Source organism: Eschrichtius robustus, chromosome 3 (genome assembly GCF_028021215.1).
Source record: "Eschrichtius robustus isolate mEscRob2 chromosome 3, mEscRob2.pri, whole genome shotgun sequence".
Lineage (NCBI taxonomy): Eukaryota > Metazoa > Chordata > Mammalia > Artiodactyla > Eschrichtiidae > Eschrichtius > Eschrichtius robustus.
In genome coordinates, this window is record NC_090826.1 from 84,241,809 (window position 1) to 84,258,208 (window position 16,400).

The 16,400-nt window shown below is 38.6% G+C and overlaps 1 pseudogene; it reads left to right on the forward strand.

The window, feature by feature from the left end:
• The first annotated feature begins 971 nt into the window (after positions 1-971).
• LOC137760606 (phosphorylase b kinase regulatory subunit beta pseudogene) lies at positions 972-15,747 on the forward strand (annotated as a pseudogene).
• Positions 15,748-16,400: the final 653 nt, after the last annotated feature.

A 16,400-nucleotide genomic window follows, 5' to 3' on the forward strand; every position in this document is an offset into this window, starting at 1 on the left:
ATAATGTGTTAAAACGAGTTGTATCTAAGAAATAATAGCAATGAAAGAGGATGTTTGAATTCTTCTTTTATTAGAAGGGCAGGTTAAAGCTATAGAAATAGCAGACATCTGTTGTGGGTTCAAATCTCAAAATTGTAATTACTGCCTGGGTGGTCTGGGTTGCAAGGTTAAGTATGAGGTCCCTATTTCCTCAATGTTAAAAGAATAGATTAATTTGAAAGCTTTAGTGATTTTATAGACAAAATTTATGACAACTATTCCCTCTTATTCTGTTTTCACTACCACTTGCTCATCTGTGTGGGATGGAGCACAGAGTTATACCACAGGGACTTAGGGAGGGCTTGCCAAATTGTCCATTACGTCAAAGAATTTGCAGCCTAATGTCTTGGATGAGAACTACTTTCAGGCTGTTTTGTTGTTTAGGTTGCAATGTATTAGATGCTCAATAAAACCTGGTGTTTGAAAGCTGGTCAACTAACTTGCTGAACTGTGGATATGCAATGTCCAAATGTCCATTGCATTATGGCCAAAAGAACTAAAAATAACAGCCAACTTTATTCAGCACTTTATGTGTGCCAGGCACCAAGCACTTCACATGTATTAACTCATTTAATTATCACTATAACCTCACAATATTGGCATTATTACCACTTCCATTTTATTTAGAAGAAAACCAAGGCACAAAGAAGGTAAGAAAATTGCCCGTGCAAGGAGGGTATAGAACAGGGAAGCTAATCTAAGCCATTGATGCCATGGCCTACACTGTTAACTTCTTTGCTATTCTGCCACTTATATTTTGTGGCCTGTCTAAGGAGAATTGGTACAAGGATATGTATGGGACTCAGATCTTTTCTTCAATGATTAATTTTTAGGTTTGAGGCAGTGCTAGTGGAGGGCACACAAGGGAAAGGGTCTGAGGGACGAGCGGCAGCACAGAGCATAGTCATGTCCCAGGGGCTTTGGAGTCAGACATGATTTTTCGCGTTGGCTCAGCGACTCCCTGGCGTGACCTCAGGTGAGCTGCTGAAGCGCTTTGAATTTCCTGCTCAGTAAAGTGGTGATGCTAATGTCTACATGATGGGATTGTTGTTTCATGCCACCCACAAAACAGATGCCTGTTCCAGAGCACAGGCTTTCTACACTGTAGTTATTATTACAATTTTCCCACTTATTTCTCCTTAGAGAAGTATGGTATCTCAGCAGAACTCTTCTGCCCAAAGTGCTTCCACTCAGAAGTTAAGCTCTGCTCCATTTTTGTTAATCTTGGTGGCCTACAATGTCCCTAGTTTCTATGATATGGGTTTTACAATTGTGTTTTCAAATAAATATCGCTTTCTCTGCAGGTGTATCCATTTTCCCATGTGAGAGAGTAATAAGCATCTGCATGACATTGGAGGCTCACTGCAAAAATAAAAAATATTTTTATAAGGCACTTATTTGTAGTTAATCTCTATGATAACACTTTGTGGGAATTAGTGGTGGTTAAATTGATTCTGGAAAAACAGTCCTAACATAGTATGTTTTCATTTGGAAAGAGGAGAGGGAGTTTCATTTTTTCATTTCAGCAAATACTTACAGAGTACTTACTATGTGCCAGGTACTGTACCTGGGTAGAGGGAATAGATTTCATTTTAAGTGATCACTGAGTGATTGATGGAGGCCGTTTGTAATGCTGTGTTAAGATGAATTGTGATCTTGAGCTGGCAGAAAAGATTGCCAGGGATTGAGAGAGGGGGATGACAAAATTGGACCGTGTACTTGCTGCTTAGGACGTAACTAACTACAACAACACAAGCAAAATCCACACTTGAGTCACTGCGTTAGACACTCCCTGTATTTATAAAGTGTTTTGAATATGTTGACTCTTTTGGACTTTATTATATATGCATATAATAATGTATTATACATATATGATCATTTGGTATATTTTCTCTCACCCATAACATCATTCTATACCATCTTGGTATAACTTCAAAGAGAAGTTATTAATTATCTTCAGATATACAACAAAGACGTAGTCCCTTCCCTTTAGGAATTTACAGTTTAAAATAGACACTACTAAGACCAAAACACCCTATAAATGTCAAATGGGTACCTACATTGAATAAAACATTTTGTATTTCCAGAAATGTTACTTACCTACCTTAATCAGCACGTGTGCTAGTAATTTTTGCTTCTGTTTCTGCAAAAACAGAAAGAACTAATGGTTCAGTCCTAATGGGGAACGAGAAAAGATGTCACAAAATCATACAGTTCTTTAAATGAGTTTTCCCCATCCTTCTTATTATTGTTATGCTCTTATCTATGTTTGCTGCTCTAAAATATTAACCTTTAAAAAAAATTCATTGCACAGTTGGTTGCAGCACTGTGATCTGCCAAATTAGAGCATTCTGAATGTTTATGTCTTTGGGAATCCCCAGCAGGTCCGCCTAAATTCCCTGAAGAGAGAGAAAAATTCAAATCATTGTTTCCCCCTTCCTGCTTTTGTTCACAGAGAGAACGGACCTGCTCATGAAAAGCAAGAGCACAGAGGTGAGGGATCAGGAAATTGTAGGACAAGGCAGCTGAGTTCTGCTTTGCAGAGCATTATCAGGAGAAGGGAGCCCTACTGTCAGTCACCATGAGGTGTCTCGGTGTCTGAGGTGGATTTGTGTGAACTGTCAGTTGAAAGCATTGACAGTGTTCCATTAGTAATGAATTATGGGAGTAATTTCATTAATTTCTTTACCTCAGTCAGTAGATGTTAGTGTAAGTTGCTCAACCAAACATCAAAAGAACCATTGCATTTTAACCTTTTAGTCTTTTACCGTGTAACCAGGAACAGCAAAGAAATAAATTAGCGTAACATTCCTTTAAAAAAAAAAATGACTGAAGATAAGCAGTGGACATAATTTTTCCTGTTTTTAATTTAATAGCAGGTTTATGGTTTTATGCAAAACCATTCACATTACATTTGACCCTCTGGGAGCTGCCTTTTTTTTTTCTGTGGGTATAATTTTGATCTTTAATAATCTGTTGTTAAATCCAGTCTGAGTTTGATTAATGAATTGTGATGAGCCAGTGCATTAATTTGCAGGTTTGGTCTAATGCCCTAAAAGGCTGCTTTGTTGTGGATGTTATTAACGCTAAACTCTTCAGGAGGAGCCATGGGATGGCAGTGTGCTCCAAATAATGGACGAGCTACTTCTTTGGGAAATCCCAATGATGGAGCTGTAGCTCTAGAAGTGACTGTGGAGCCATGTGATTGAAAGCAGAAATCCTGATTTAGCTTTATGTTCCAGAACAGGGGGCTGCAGTCTGCAAGGCGTTTCTGGATGGAATTCTGGGGAGTCTGTGAATTTAGATAGTAAAAAAATTCTGTACTTTCATTAACCTCTACTGAGATTTAACGTTCTGTTCAATTATGAACATAGGCAACAGACCACAGTATTATTAATTGTAGCTGTGACTTTGTCATCAATAGAAACCACAGGTATTTTCATAACACATTATAAGGTTGTAAGTACCTCAACACGTCATTTATGCTCCTCACTGCTTCAGAGTTACCAGTCGTTATTACGACAGCCACTCCATCTGGTTATTTACTGTGTTAGTAAAGAAGCACACATATATTACTATATCGTAAATTTTAAAATTGATAACTGTATTTTAATATAATTGGTTTCATTTATAATCTTATTTTACATATGATTCTGAGAAGGGGTCTATGGCCCCCAGACGGTTAAGAAAACCCCCCTTTTTGAGTGACTGTGTCTGTGCTGCCATCTTTCCCCCTGGTAAGTCGATCCTTCTCCTATTCCTCAGACTCTGTTGTCAGGAATAGGTCTAAGGTTCAAACATGTTACCCACACGGCCAGATGCTAGCAGTGACTGAGGTGTGCTAACATTATCAACTTCTCAGTTACTCCCCTGCTTTTCTACCCTAGACTCCTGGAAGCTGTGAACTGTTTGTCTTATTCACTGATAATTTCCCAAGCACATGTGGTACTGTTTGACACACAGTAGGCACTTAGTAACTGTCTAATGAACGAATGATAGTTCAAAAGGAGATAATTTTTTGCCCCATTTGAATGAATCTGGGTTTTAACATCTTTTTTTTTTCACATGAAATAAAATCTGGTATCCACATTCTAAAGAGTTTATTGCATTATAAAAGGTATTTACAAGGCATTAGGAATGTTTATAGGAACTGATATTGACCAGTTTATTGTCCAGTAGCTCAGCTTATCAGGGAACTGTACACTCTTGTAGCTGATTTTTAAAAGGATTGTTATAATTAAACAAAGAGAACTGTTAATCTCCAAAGGCGAATATAGCTGCAGAGAGATAGGAAAATTAGATTATAGAAATAGATTAACATGTGTGTTGGGAGTATGTAGAAGTGTATGGATATGTTTTGTGTGTGTCTCTGTGTGTAAACAGACCCAGCCCAGGTGAGAGAGTCTTTAGAGCTGTAAGTTGCCTTGGAGATTATTTTTCAATTTAATTTAACAAGTATTGAAACTGAAGTGCAAAGAGGTTAAATGATCAGTGACCTCCTAATTGCTAAATCCAATAAAGCCTGCCTGGACCTTATCTTACTCGGCCACTCTATTGCATTTTGTGTAGCTCACGTTTTCCTTTTACTCGAAGCCTGTGCGTATGCTGTTTCCACCACCCAGAATGCTTTCCTTTTTGCTCCTTTCTATCCCTGTCCCCTACTCTTTCGTATTTCAGAAGAACACATCTTTTAAACCTTCCTGGTCTCCATCTCTCAAGTAGAGCTTCGTTCTAGTTCAGTGCTTATCCTTAAAAAAAAAAAAAAAAATTCCAACCTTCCTAAGTAGCCTTTTTAGACACTTTAAAAACTCTCCTGGCTCTTCCCCGTGCCCACTCCCCATCCTCTGGTGTACTTTTAGTACCATAGATAGACTACACATCTGTTTATGTATTGCAGCCTTTGGAGGGCAACAAACCATTATAATATCTAAGATATTTTCACCCCAAGAACCAATTTCACCTCCCTGGGGGTGAGATCACCCCTGTAGAGAATGCACGCTCTCGTAGAACTTGAATGTCACCAGACTCTCCCTGTCTTCTGTGGGTTCAAACAAAGTTACACATGACACCAGCCTCCCATTCTGCGAACAGAAATTCCAGTCTTTTCTATGCAGTTTCTTCCCTCCTCAAACTCCTCAGGAGTGTTTACCTGTTTTTATGAAATCAGTCTTTGTCCCGTCTTCCTGTTTCTGCCTGCAGGCGAACTGGGAACACAGACACCACCTTCAAGGATGAACTGTAGAGGAACTGGCCTCCATTTTGCCCTTGGTCTTGATGGTCAAGCCTGACCAAGTGCTATTGGTGGGTAGTGAATCTCAGAACCCTCTGCTGTTGCCGCCACCCCAGCTGTCTGGTGGGTGGGGAAGATGGTGGCCATCGCTGCTCTTGCTGCTGGCTGCAGGTGCCTGTGTTTGCTGGCCTTGGCTGGGATCTCTGGTGGAGTTATTGCTCAGCCAAGTGTGTTTTTTGGTGACATAACTCTTTCAATTCCCATCTTACACAGATATGTTCTCTAGGGTACAGCTAAGATACCAGGTGAATTTGCAACTTCCTGGGTAGTCCATGGTCCCTCTGGCCTCCAAGCTTGGCTCATGCTGTTCCATCTTCCTGAAATGCTCTTCTCCTTTTCAAGTAGATAACTTGACTCTTGGTTACAATATTACAGTATCACTTCTTTCAGGAAGCTTCTCGAATTCCCCTTCAGAGTCTATGTGTGATACCCCTCCTGCACACTCCCATGGTGTCCTGGATTCCTAGAGTTATTGTATGCAGACTGTTTATTTGTCTATATATCCCATTATACTCTAAGCTCCTTACAGGTAGAAAACATATAGGGTCTAGCCTAGCACAGTTCCAGTCATCTAGAAGGCACTCCATAAATGCTTATGGAACAGATAAAATTTATTCTAGATACCTGCGATATAGCGATGAACAAAATAAACAAGTCTTTGCCCTCTTGGAGGTTACATTCCAGTGGGTGAACATAGATAATAAACAAGTAAATATGTAAAATGTATAGTATGTCAATGTTGATAAGAGCTATGGAGGAAAATTAAGCAGAAAAGGGGATGTAACATGCCTAACGCGGAACTGATTTTTTTTTCCTCTTTGAACTTGCTGTATGTTCAGTCTCTCTTATCCTAGCAGATGGCAACTCCATTCTTCTAGTTGTTTGGATCAAAACCCTGGAAGTCATTCTTCCTCTTTCTCTTACACTCCTCATTCAATCTGTTATTGTCTCCTCCTGCTAGAATGTTAAGTCCCATGAAGGCAGGAATCATTGCCTATTTTGTTTACTAATTTGTCCTCGGCACTAGACCAGTACCTGCTCATACTGACACTGGATACATGTTTGGTGAATTGAATTGAAGAGGAATTGGAAGTTGTTGGTGGAGGGAATTGCAATGATAATGGTCAGGGACAAAGGTGATTTTTATGCAGAGACCTGAGTGAATGAGCTGTGTGAATCTAGGGGGAGAAACATCCAGGCAGAGGACACAGCCAGTGCAAATATCATGGGGCAGGAATGTCCCTGGTGTGTTCTGTGAAGAGTAAAGAGGCAGTTAAGACTGGAGTAGAGTGAATCAGGGGTAGGGTGGGGGTGGGTAGAAGGTGGAGTAAGGGGATGGTAGTCCAGATCATTCAGAGATGAAGGTCATGACAATTATTTGGCTTTTATTGTGAATGAAATGAGAAGGCAGTTGGACAATTTTGTGGAGTAGTAACATGATCTGATTCAGCTTGAACAGTTCACTGTGGTGACTGAATTGACGATAGACTATAGGGAGCAAGGGCAGAAGCAGGAAGACTGATATAAAACTCTGAAATAAATCAAGAAAGAGATGCTGTTGGTTTACACAAGATTAGCAGCTGGGAGGTAGTGAGATATGGCCAGATTTTGTATTAATTTTGAATTAAAGCCAACAGGAAATGCTGATGATCTAGATGTGAGGTGTGAGAAAAAGAGGAGCCAGGAATAATTTCTGTTTATTTTTTAAGTAAAATTTTTTTACAATATAACAGGCATGTAGAAAAATGCCCAAATCATAAATGTACAGCTTAGTGAATGTTTCACAGAGGGACAAGACTCAAGTAGTCACCTTCTCCAGTAAGACCTAGAACATTACCAGCCCCCAAGAGGTCCCTACTATGCTGCTTCTCAGTCATTTCCCCTCATTCTCAGTGTAACCACTGTCATTGAGTTTTCCCACTAACCACCGCTGAACCGGTATTCACAAGTTTTGATAGGTCATATTTTCATTATTATTTAGTTCAAAAATATTTTCTAATTTCCATTTTGATTTCTTCTTTAACCAGTTTCCAAATATTTGGTGGATGTTCTAGTTATTTCGTTACTGATTTCTAGCTTAATTCCACTGGGGTCAGAGAATACATTAATGGTTTCAATATTTTGAAATTTTGGGGAACTTGGGGACTTGTTTTATGGCCCAGCATATAGTCAGTTTTGGTAAATGTCTTATGTCCCTTTAATACATTAGTGGCAGAATTTTATATATGTCAATTAAGGCAAGTTTATTAATATATCATTTAGTATGATTATTCAGTGAGTAATTGAGAAAAGTTTATTAAAGTCTACTATCATCTTGGACTTAATCTACTTTTAGTTAGGTCAATTTTTGCTTTACTTAATGAGAGAATATGAATTTAAAATAGTCATATCTTTCTGGTAAATTAAAATTTTTTTACTATTTTGTTTGTAATTTTTGAATTTTATTTTATTTATTTTGTTATACAGCAGGTTCTTATTAGTCATCCATTTTATACACATCAGTGTATACATGTCAATCCCAATTGCCCAATTCATCACACCACCACCCCCAGCCCCTGCCGCTTTCCCCCCTTGGTGTCCATACGTTTGTTCTCTACATCTGTGTCTCAACTTCTGCCCTGCAAACTGGTTCATCCGTACCATTTTTCTAGATTCCACATATATGCATTAATATACGATATTTGTTTTTCTCTTTCTGACTTACTTCACTCTGTATGACAGTCTCTAGATGCATCCATGTATCAACAAATGACCCAATTTCGTTCCTTTTTATGGCTGAGTAATATTCCATTGTATATACGTACCACAACTTCTTTATCCATTCGTCTGTCGATGGGCATTTAGGTTGCTTCCATGACCTGGCTATTGTAAATAGTGCTGCAATGAACATTGGGGTGCATGTGTCTTTTTGAATTATGGTTTTCTCTGGGTATATGCCCAGTAGTGGGATTGCTGGGTCATATGGTAATTCTATTTTTAGTTCTTTAAGGAACCTCCATACTGTTCTCCATAGTGGCTGTATCAATTTACATTCCCACCAACAGTGCAAGAGGGTTCCCTTTTCTCCACACCCTCTCCAGCATTTGTTCTTTGTAGATTTTCTGATGAAGCCCATTCTAACTGGTGTGAGGTGATACCTCATTGTAGTTTTGATTTGCATTTCTCTAATAATTAGCGATGTTGAGCAGCTTTTCATGTGTTTCTTGGCCATCTGTATGTCTTCTTTCTAGAAATGTCTATTTAGGTCTTCTGCCCATTTTTAGATTGGGTTGTTTCTTTTTTTCATATTGAGCTGCATGAGCTGTTTATATATTTTGGAGGTTAATCCTTTGTCCATTGATTCATTTGCAAATATTTTCTCCCATTCTGAAGGATGTCTTTTCATCTTGTTTATGGTTTCCTTTGCTGTGCAAAAGCTTTGAAGTTTCATTTGGTCCCATTTGTTTATTTTTGTTTTTATTTCCATTACTCTAGGAGGTGGATCAAAAAAGATCTTTCTGTGATTTATGTCAAAGAGTGTTCTTCCTATGTTTTCCTCTAACAGTTTTATAGTGTCTGGTCTTACATTTAGGTCTCTAATCCATTTTGAGTTTATTTTTGTATATGGTGATAGGGAGTGTTCTAATTTCATTCTTTTACATGTAGCTGTCCAGTTTTCCCAGCACCACTTATTGAAGAGACTGTCTTTTCTCCATTGTATATCCTTGCCTCCTTTGTCATAGGTTAGTTGACCATAGGTGCGTGGGTTTATCTCTGGGCTTTCTATCTTGTTCCGTTGATCTATGTTTCTGTTTTTGTGCCAGTGCCATATTGTCTTGATTACTGTAGCTTTGTAGTATAGTCTGAAGTCAGGGAGTCTGATTCCTCCAGCTCCGTTTTTTTCCCGCAAGACTGCTTTGGCTATTTGGGGTCTTTTGTGTCTCCATACAAATTTTAAGATGATTTGTTCTAGTTCTGTAAAAAATGCCATTGGTAATTTGATAGGGATTGCATTGAATCTGTAGATTGCTTTGGGTAGTGTAGTCGTTTTCACAATATTGATTCTTCCAATCCAAGAACATGGTATATCTCTCCATCTGTTGGTATCATCTTTAATTTCTTTCATCAGTGTCTTATAGTTATCTGCATACAGGTCTTTTGTCTCCCTAGGTAGGTTTATTCCTAGGTATTTCATTCTTTTTGTTGCAGTGGTAAATGGGAGTGTGTCCTTAATTTCTCTTTCAGATTTTTCATCATTACTGTATAGGAATGCAAGAGATTTCTGTGCTTTAATTTTGTATCCTGCAACTTTACCAAACTCATTGATTAGCTCTAGTAGTTTTCTGGTGGCAATTTTAGGATTCTCTATGTATAGTATCATGTCATCTGCAAACAGTGACAGTTTTACTTCTTCTTTTCCAATTTGGATTCCTTTTATTTCTTTTTCTTCTCTGATTGCCGTGGCTAGGACTTCCAAAACTATGTTGAATAATAGTGGTGAGAGTGGACATCCTTGTCTCGTTCCTGATCTTAGAGGAAATGCTTTCAGTTTTTCACCATTGAGAATAATGTTTGCTGTGGGTTTGTCGTACATGGCCTTTATTATGTTGAGGTAGGTTCCCCTATGCCCACTTTCTGGAGAGTTTTTATCATAAATGGGTGTTGAATTTTGTCCAAAGCTTTTTCTGCATCAATTGAGATGATCATATGGTTTTTATTCTTCAATTTGTTAATATAGTGTATCACATTGATTGATTTGCGTATATTGAAGAATCCTTGCATCTCTGGGATAAATCTCACTTGATCATGGTGTATGATCCTTTTAATGTGTTGTTGGATTCTGTTTGCTAGTATTTTGTTGAGGATTTTTGCATCTACATTCATCAGTGATATTGGTCTGTAATTTTCTTTTTTTGTAGTATCTTTGTCTGGTTTTGGTATCAGGGTGATGGTGGCCTCATAGAATGAGTTTGGGAGTGTTCCTTCCTCTGCAAGTTTTTGGAAGAGTTTGAGAAGGATAGGTGTTAGCTCTTCTCTAAATGTTTGATAGAATTCACCTGTGAAGCCATCTGGTCCTGGACTTTTGTTTGTTGGAAGATTTTTAATCACAGGTTTCAATTTCATTACTTGTGATTGGTCTGTTCATATTTTCTATTTCTTCCTGGTTCAGTCTTGGAAGGTTATACCTTTCTAAGAATTTGTCCATTTCTTCCAGGTTGTCCATTTTGTTGGCATAGAGTTGCTTGTAGTAGTCTCTTAGAATGCTTTGTATTTCTGCGGTGTCTGTTGTAACTTCTCCTTTTTCATTTCTAATTTTATTGATTTGACTCCTCTCCCTCTTTTTCTTGATGAGTCTGGCTAATGGTTTATCAATTATGTTTATCTTCTCGAAGAACCAGCTTTTAGTTTTATTGATTTTTGCTATTGTTTTCTTTGTTCCTATTTCATTTATTTCTGCTCTGATCTTTATGATTTCTTTCCTTCTACTAACTTTGGGTTTTGTTTGTTCTTCTTTCTCTAGTTCCTTTAGGTGTAAGGTTAGATTGTTTATTTGAGATTTTTCTTGTTTCTTGAGGTAGGCTTGTATAGCTATAAACTTCCCTCTTAGAACTGCTTTTGCTGCATCCCATAGGTTTTGGATCGTCGTGTTTTCATTGTCATTTGTCTCTAGGTATTTTTTGATTTCCTCTTTGATTTCTTCAGTGATCTCTTGGTTATTTAGTAACGTATTGTTTCGCCTCCATGTGTTTGTGTTTTTTACGTTTTGTTCCCTGTAATTCATTTCTAATCTCATAGCGTCATGGTCAGAAAAGATGCTTGATATGATTTCAATTTTCTTAAATTTACTGAGGCTCGATTTGTGACCCAAGATGTGATCTATCCTGGAGAACGTTCTGTGCGCACTTGAGAAGAAAGTGTAATCTGCTGTTTTTGGATGGAATGTCCTATAAATATCAGTCAAATCTCTGGTCTATTGTGTCATTTAAAGCTTCTGTTTCCTTATTTATTTTTATTTTGGATGATCTGTCCATTGCTGTAAGTGAGGTGTTAAAGTCCCCCACTATTATTGTGTTACTGTCGATTTCCTCTTTTATAGCTGTTAGCAGTTGCCTTATGTATTGAGATGCTCCTATGTTGGGTGCATATATATTTATAATTGTTATATATTCTTCTTGGATTGATCCCTTGGTCATTATGTAGTGTCCTTCCTTGTCTCTTGTAGCATTCTTTATTTTAATGTCTATTTTATCTAATATGAGTATTGCTACTCCAGCTTTCTTTTGATTTCCATTTGCATGGAATATGTTTTTCCAACCCCTCACTTTCAGTCTGTATGTGTCCCTAGGTCTGAAGTTGGTCTTTTGTAGACAGCATATATATTGGTCTTGTTTTTGTATCCATTCAGCAAGCCTGTGTCTTTTGGTTGGAGCATTTAATCCATTCATGTTTAAGGTAATTGTCGATATGTATGTTCCTATGACCATTTTCTTAATCGTTTTGGGTTTGTTTTTGTAGGTCCTTTTCTTCTCTTGTGTTTCCCACTCAGAGAAGTTCGTTTAGCATTTGTTGTAGAGCTGGTTTGGTGGTCCTGAATTCTCTTAGCTTCTGCTTGTCTGTAAAGCTTTTGATTTGTCCTTCGAATCTGAATGAGGTCCTTGCTGGGTAGAGTCATCTTGGTTGTAGGTTCTTCCCTTTCATCACTTTAAGTATGTCATGCCACTCCCTTCTGGCTTGTAGAGTTTCTGCTGAGAAATCAGCTGTTAACCTTATGGGTGTTCCCTTGTATGTTATTTGTCGTTTTTCCCTTGCTGCTTTCAATAATTTTTCTTTGTCTTTAATTTTTGCCAATTTGATTACTATGTGTCTCGGCATGTTTCTCCTTGGGTTTATCCTGTGTGGGATTCACTGTGCTTCCTGGACTTGGGTGGCTATTTCCTTTCCCATGTTAGGAAAGTTTTCTACTATAGTCTCTTCAAATATTTTCTTGGGTCCTTTCTCTCTCTCTTCTCCTTCTGGACCCCTATAATGCGAATGTTCTTGCATTTAATGTTGTCCTAGAGGTCTCTTAGGCTGTCTTCATTTCTTTTCATTCTTTTTTCTTTAGTCTGTTCCGCAGCAGTGAATTCCACCATTCTGTCTTCCAGGTCACTTATCCGTTCTTCTGCCTCAGTTATTCTGCTATTTATTCTTTCTAGTGTAGTTTTCATTTCAGTTATTTTATTGTTCAACTATGTTTGTTTGTTCTTTAATTCTTCTAGGTCATTGTTAAATGTTTCTTGCATCGTCTCGATCTTTGCCTCCATTCTTTTTCCGAGGGCCTGGATCATCTTCACTATCATTATTCTGAATTCTTTTTCTGGAAGTTTGCCTACGTCCACTTCATTTAGTTGTTTTGGTTGGGTTTTTTCTCGTTCCTTCATCTGGTACATAGCCCTCTACCTTTTCATCTTGTCTATCTTTCTGTGAATGTGGTTTTTGTTCCACAGGCTGCATGATTGTAGTTCTTCTTGCTTCTGCTGTCTGCCCTCTGGTGGATGAGGCTACCTAAGAGGCTTGTTTTTTTTACTATTTAAAAAGTGATTTTATTATAAAATAAAGCATATACGCAAAAGAGAGATAATGTATCACATATGTGTACAGTTTAAAGAATAATAGCAGCCGGCCGGGAGGAGCTGACAGGCGGCCCCGGGGAGGCCAAGGCATTGGCCCGAGTGCAGTGGCAGGGTACATGGCCGAATTGAGCTGGAAGAGCTTGGAGCGAAGAGCCCGGAGCAATTGCTATAGTTTAGCCTGCGATGCTTGTGATTAGAGTCAACAATTTGAAATGGCCAGCTCACCTGATGCAGTTGTCTCTTCTCCACCAGCTTTCTTAAGGTGTGGCTCAGTTTATGAACCTCTTAAAAGCATTAATCTTCCAAGACCTGATAATGAAACTGTGGGATAAATTGGATCACTATTACAGAATTGTCAAGTCAACACTGCTGCTGTATCGAAGTCCAACCGCAGGTCTCTTTCGCACAAAAACATGTGGTGATGATCAGAAGGCCAAGATCCATGACAGTCTATACTGCACTGCTGTGCCCTGGGCTTTGGCTCTTGTATACAGGCACATTGATGATGACAAGGGAAGGACCCATGAGCTGGAGCACTCGGGTATAAAATGTATGAGGGGAATTGTCTACTGCTATATGCGTCAGGCCGATAAGGTCCAGCAGTTTAAGCAGGATCCATGCCCGACAACATGTCTTCACTCTGTTTTCAATGTACATACAGGGATGAGATCCTCTTCTATGAAGATTATGGTCATCTTCAGATAAATGCAGTGTCACTCTATCTCCTTTACCTTGTGGAAATGATTTCCTCAGGACTCCAGATTATCTATAACACTGATGAGGTCTCTTTTATTCAGAACCTTGTATTTTGTGTGGAAAGAGTTTACTGTGTGCCTGACTTTGGTGTCTGGGAAAGAGGAAGCAAATATAATAATGGCAGCACAGAGCTGCATTTGAGCTCTGTTGGCTTAGCAAAAGCAGCTGTAGAAGCAATTAATGGATTCAACCTCTTTGGCAACCAGGGCTGTTCTTGGTCGGTTATATTTGTGGATCTCGATGCCCACAATCGCAACTGGCAAACTTTGTGCTCACTGTTACCCAGAGAATCAAGATATCATAACACAGATGTTGCCCTGCTCCCCTGCATCAGTTATCCTACATTTGCCTTGGATGATGAAGTTCTGTTTAGTCAGACACTCGATAAAGTGGTTAGAAAATTAAAAGGAAAATATGGATTTAAGCGTTTCTTGAGAGATGGGTATAGAACATCATTGGAAGATCCTAATAGATGCTACTGTAGACCAGCTGAAATTAAGCTGTTTGATGGCATTGAATGTGAATTTCCCATATTTTTCCTTTGCATGATGATTGATGGTGTTTTTAGAGGCAATCCCAAGCAAGTAAAAGAATATCAGGATCTTCTGACTCCAGTATTCATCAGACCACAGAAGGTTATCTTGTCATACCAAAGTACTACTATGTTCCAGCTGATTTTGTAGAATATGAAAAAAGAAACCCTGGTAGTTAGAAGTGATTTCCTAGCAACTATGGCTGTGATGGAAAAATATTACTTTGGGGACAAGCCCTTTATGTCATCGCAAAACTCCTGGCTGATGAATTAATTAGTCCTAAAGACATTGATCCTGTTCAGTGTCATGTCCCACTACAGAATCAATGTAATGTGAGCATGAGGTTTTCCAATCAGGGCCCACTGGAAAATGATTTAGTTGTTTATATAATGCTTATAGCAGAAAGCCAATGCCTTCAAGTTTTCCTCAACACATATGGTATTCAGACTCAAACTCCTCAACAGGTAGAACCCATTCAGATCTGGGCCCAGCAGGAGCTTGTGAAAGCTTATTTCCATCTTGGGATCAATGAAAAATTAGGACTCTGTGGAAGGCTAGATAGGCCCATTGGCTGCCTCCATACATCAAAGATTTATTGCATTCTAGGAAAGACTGTGGTTTGTTACCCTATCATCTTTGACCTAAGTGATTTCTAAATGTCTCAAGATGTTTTACTGCTGATAGATGACATAAAGAATGCACTACAGTTTATTAAGCAATACTGGAAAATGCATGGACATCCACTTTTCCTTGTTCTCATCCAGGAAGACAGTATAAGAGGTAGCCGATTCAATCCCATATTAGATATGCTGGCAGCTTTTAAGAAAGGAGTGGTCGGAGGAGTCAAAGTTCACGTTGATCGTCTACAGACACTAATATCTGGAGCTGTGGTAGAACAACTTGACTTCTTACGAATTAGTGACACAGAAGAGCTTCCAGAATTTAAAAGTTTTGAGGAACTAGAAGTTCCCAAACATTCAAAAGTCAAACGACAAAGCAGCACCTCCAATGCTCCTGAACAAGAACAGCAGCCAGATGTTCCATTACTGAATGGAAAAACAAACTCACCCATGAAATTCTTCAAAAACTGAATGACTGTAGTTGTCTGGCTAGCCAAGTCATCCTACTGGGTATACTGCTCAAAAGAGAAGGACCCAACTTTATCACAAAGGAAGGTACTGTTTCTGATCACATTGAGAGAGTCTGTAGAAGAGCTGGCAGCAAAAAATGTCGGTCGGTGGTGCACCATACAGCAAGCCTTTTAAGTAAACTAGTGGACAGCCTGACCCCATCCATTACTAATGCTTTAGTGCAGGGCCAACAGGTAACTCTGGGTGCCTTTGGACATGAAGAAGAGGTTACCTCTAATCCTTTGTCTCCAAGAGTGATTAAGAACATCATCTATTACAAGTGTAATACCCATGATGAGAGGGAGGCAGTCATTCAGCAAGAACCGGTCATTCATATTGGCTGGATCATCTCCAATAACCCAGAGTTATTCCGTGGCATGCTGAAAATACGAATTGGCATTGTGTGAGGCAGTGCAGTAAGGCACATGACCAGGCTCTAGCATCCAGCAGAACTGAGTGCAAGTCCTGACCGCCACTCATCATCTCGGTGGCCTGAGGCCAGTGGCTGAACCTCCCTCCTGCTTTCATACCAGCCTCATTGTTTTGTGTGAGATGAAACAAGATAATATGTTTAAAAGGCCTGCCACAACTGAGTAAAATATAAATGCTTCTTTTCATTTTTTTAAACATATTTTTGATTGTATTGAATACAGGTATCACGTAAATATGTTCTAATGGTAAAAAAGTCAACAAAAAACAATAAATGAGCATATAGAGTAACCTAATATGTGGCCAATTTGGGGGATGTTCAAGTGTTTGAAAAGAATATGTAGCCTGTCAGGTGCAAAGACATGTGAATGTGTGTGAGTGTGAATAAGTGTTTAGCTTGCTAATTGTATAATTAGATCATCAATATCTTTACTATTTCTGTCCTACTTGACCTTCGATTGCTGATAAATTGTAAAATGTTCTCCTGATTATGAATTTGTCAATTTCTCCTTGCATTTTTATCCATTTTGCTTTATATATTTTAAGGTTTTGTTTTTGTCCATGTTACCATGTTTTAACAATATATCTTTCCTTGTGTCATTTATTTTGTAATTGAATTATTTTCAAAAAA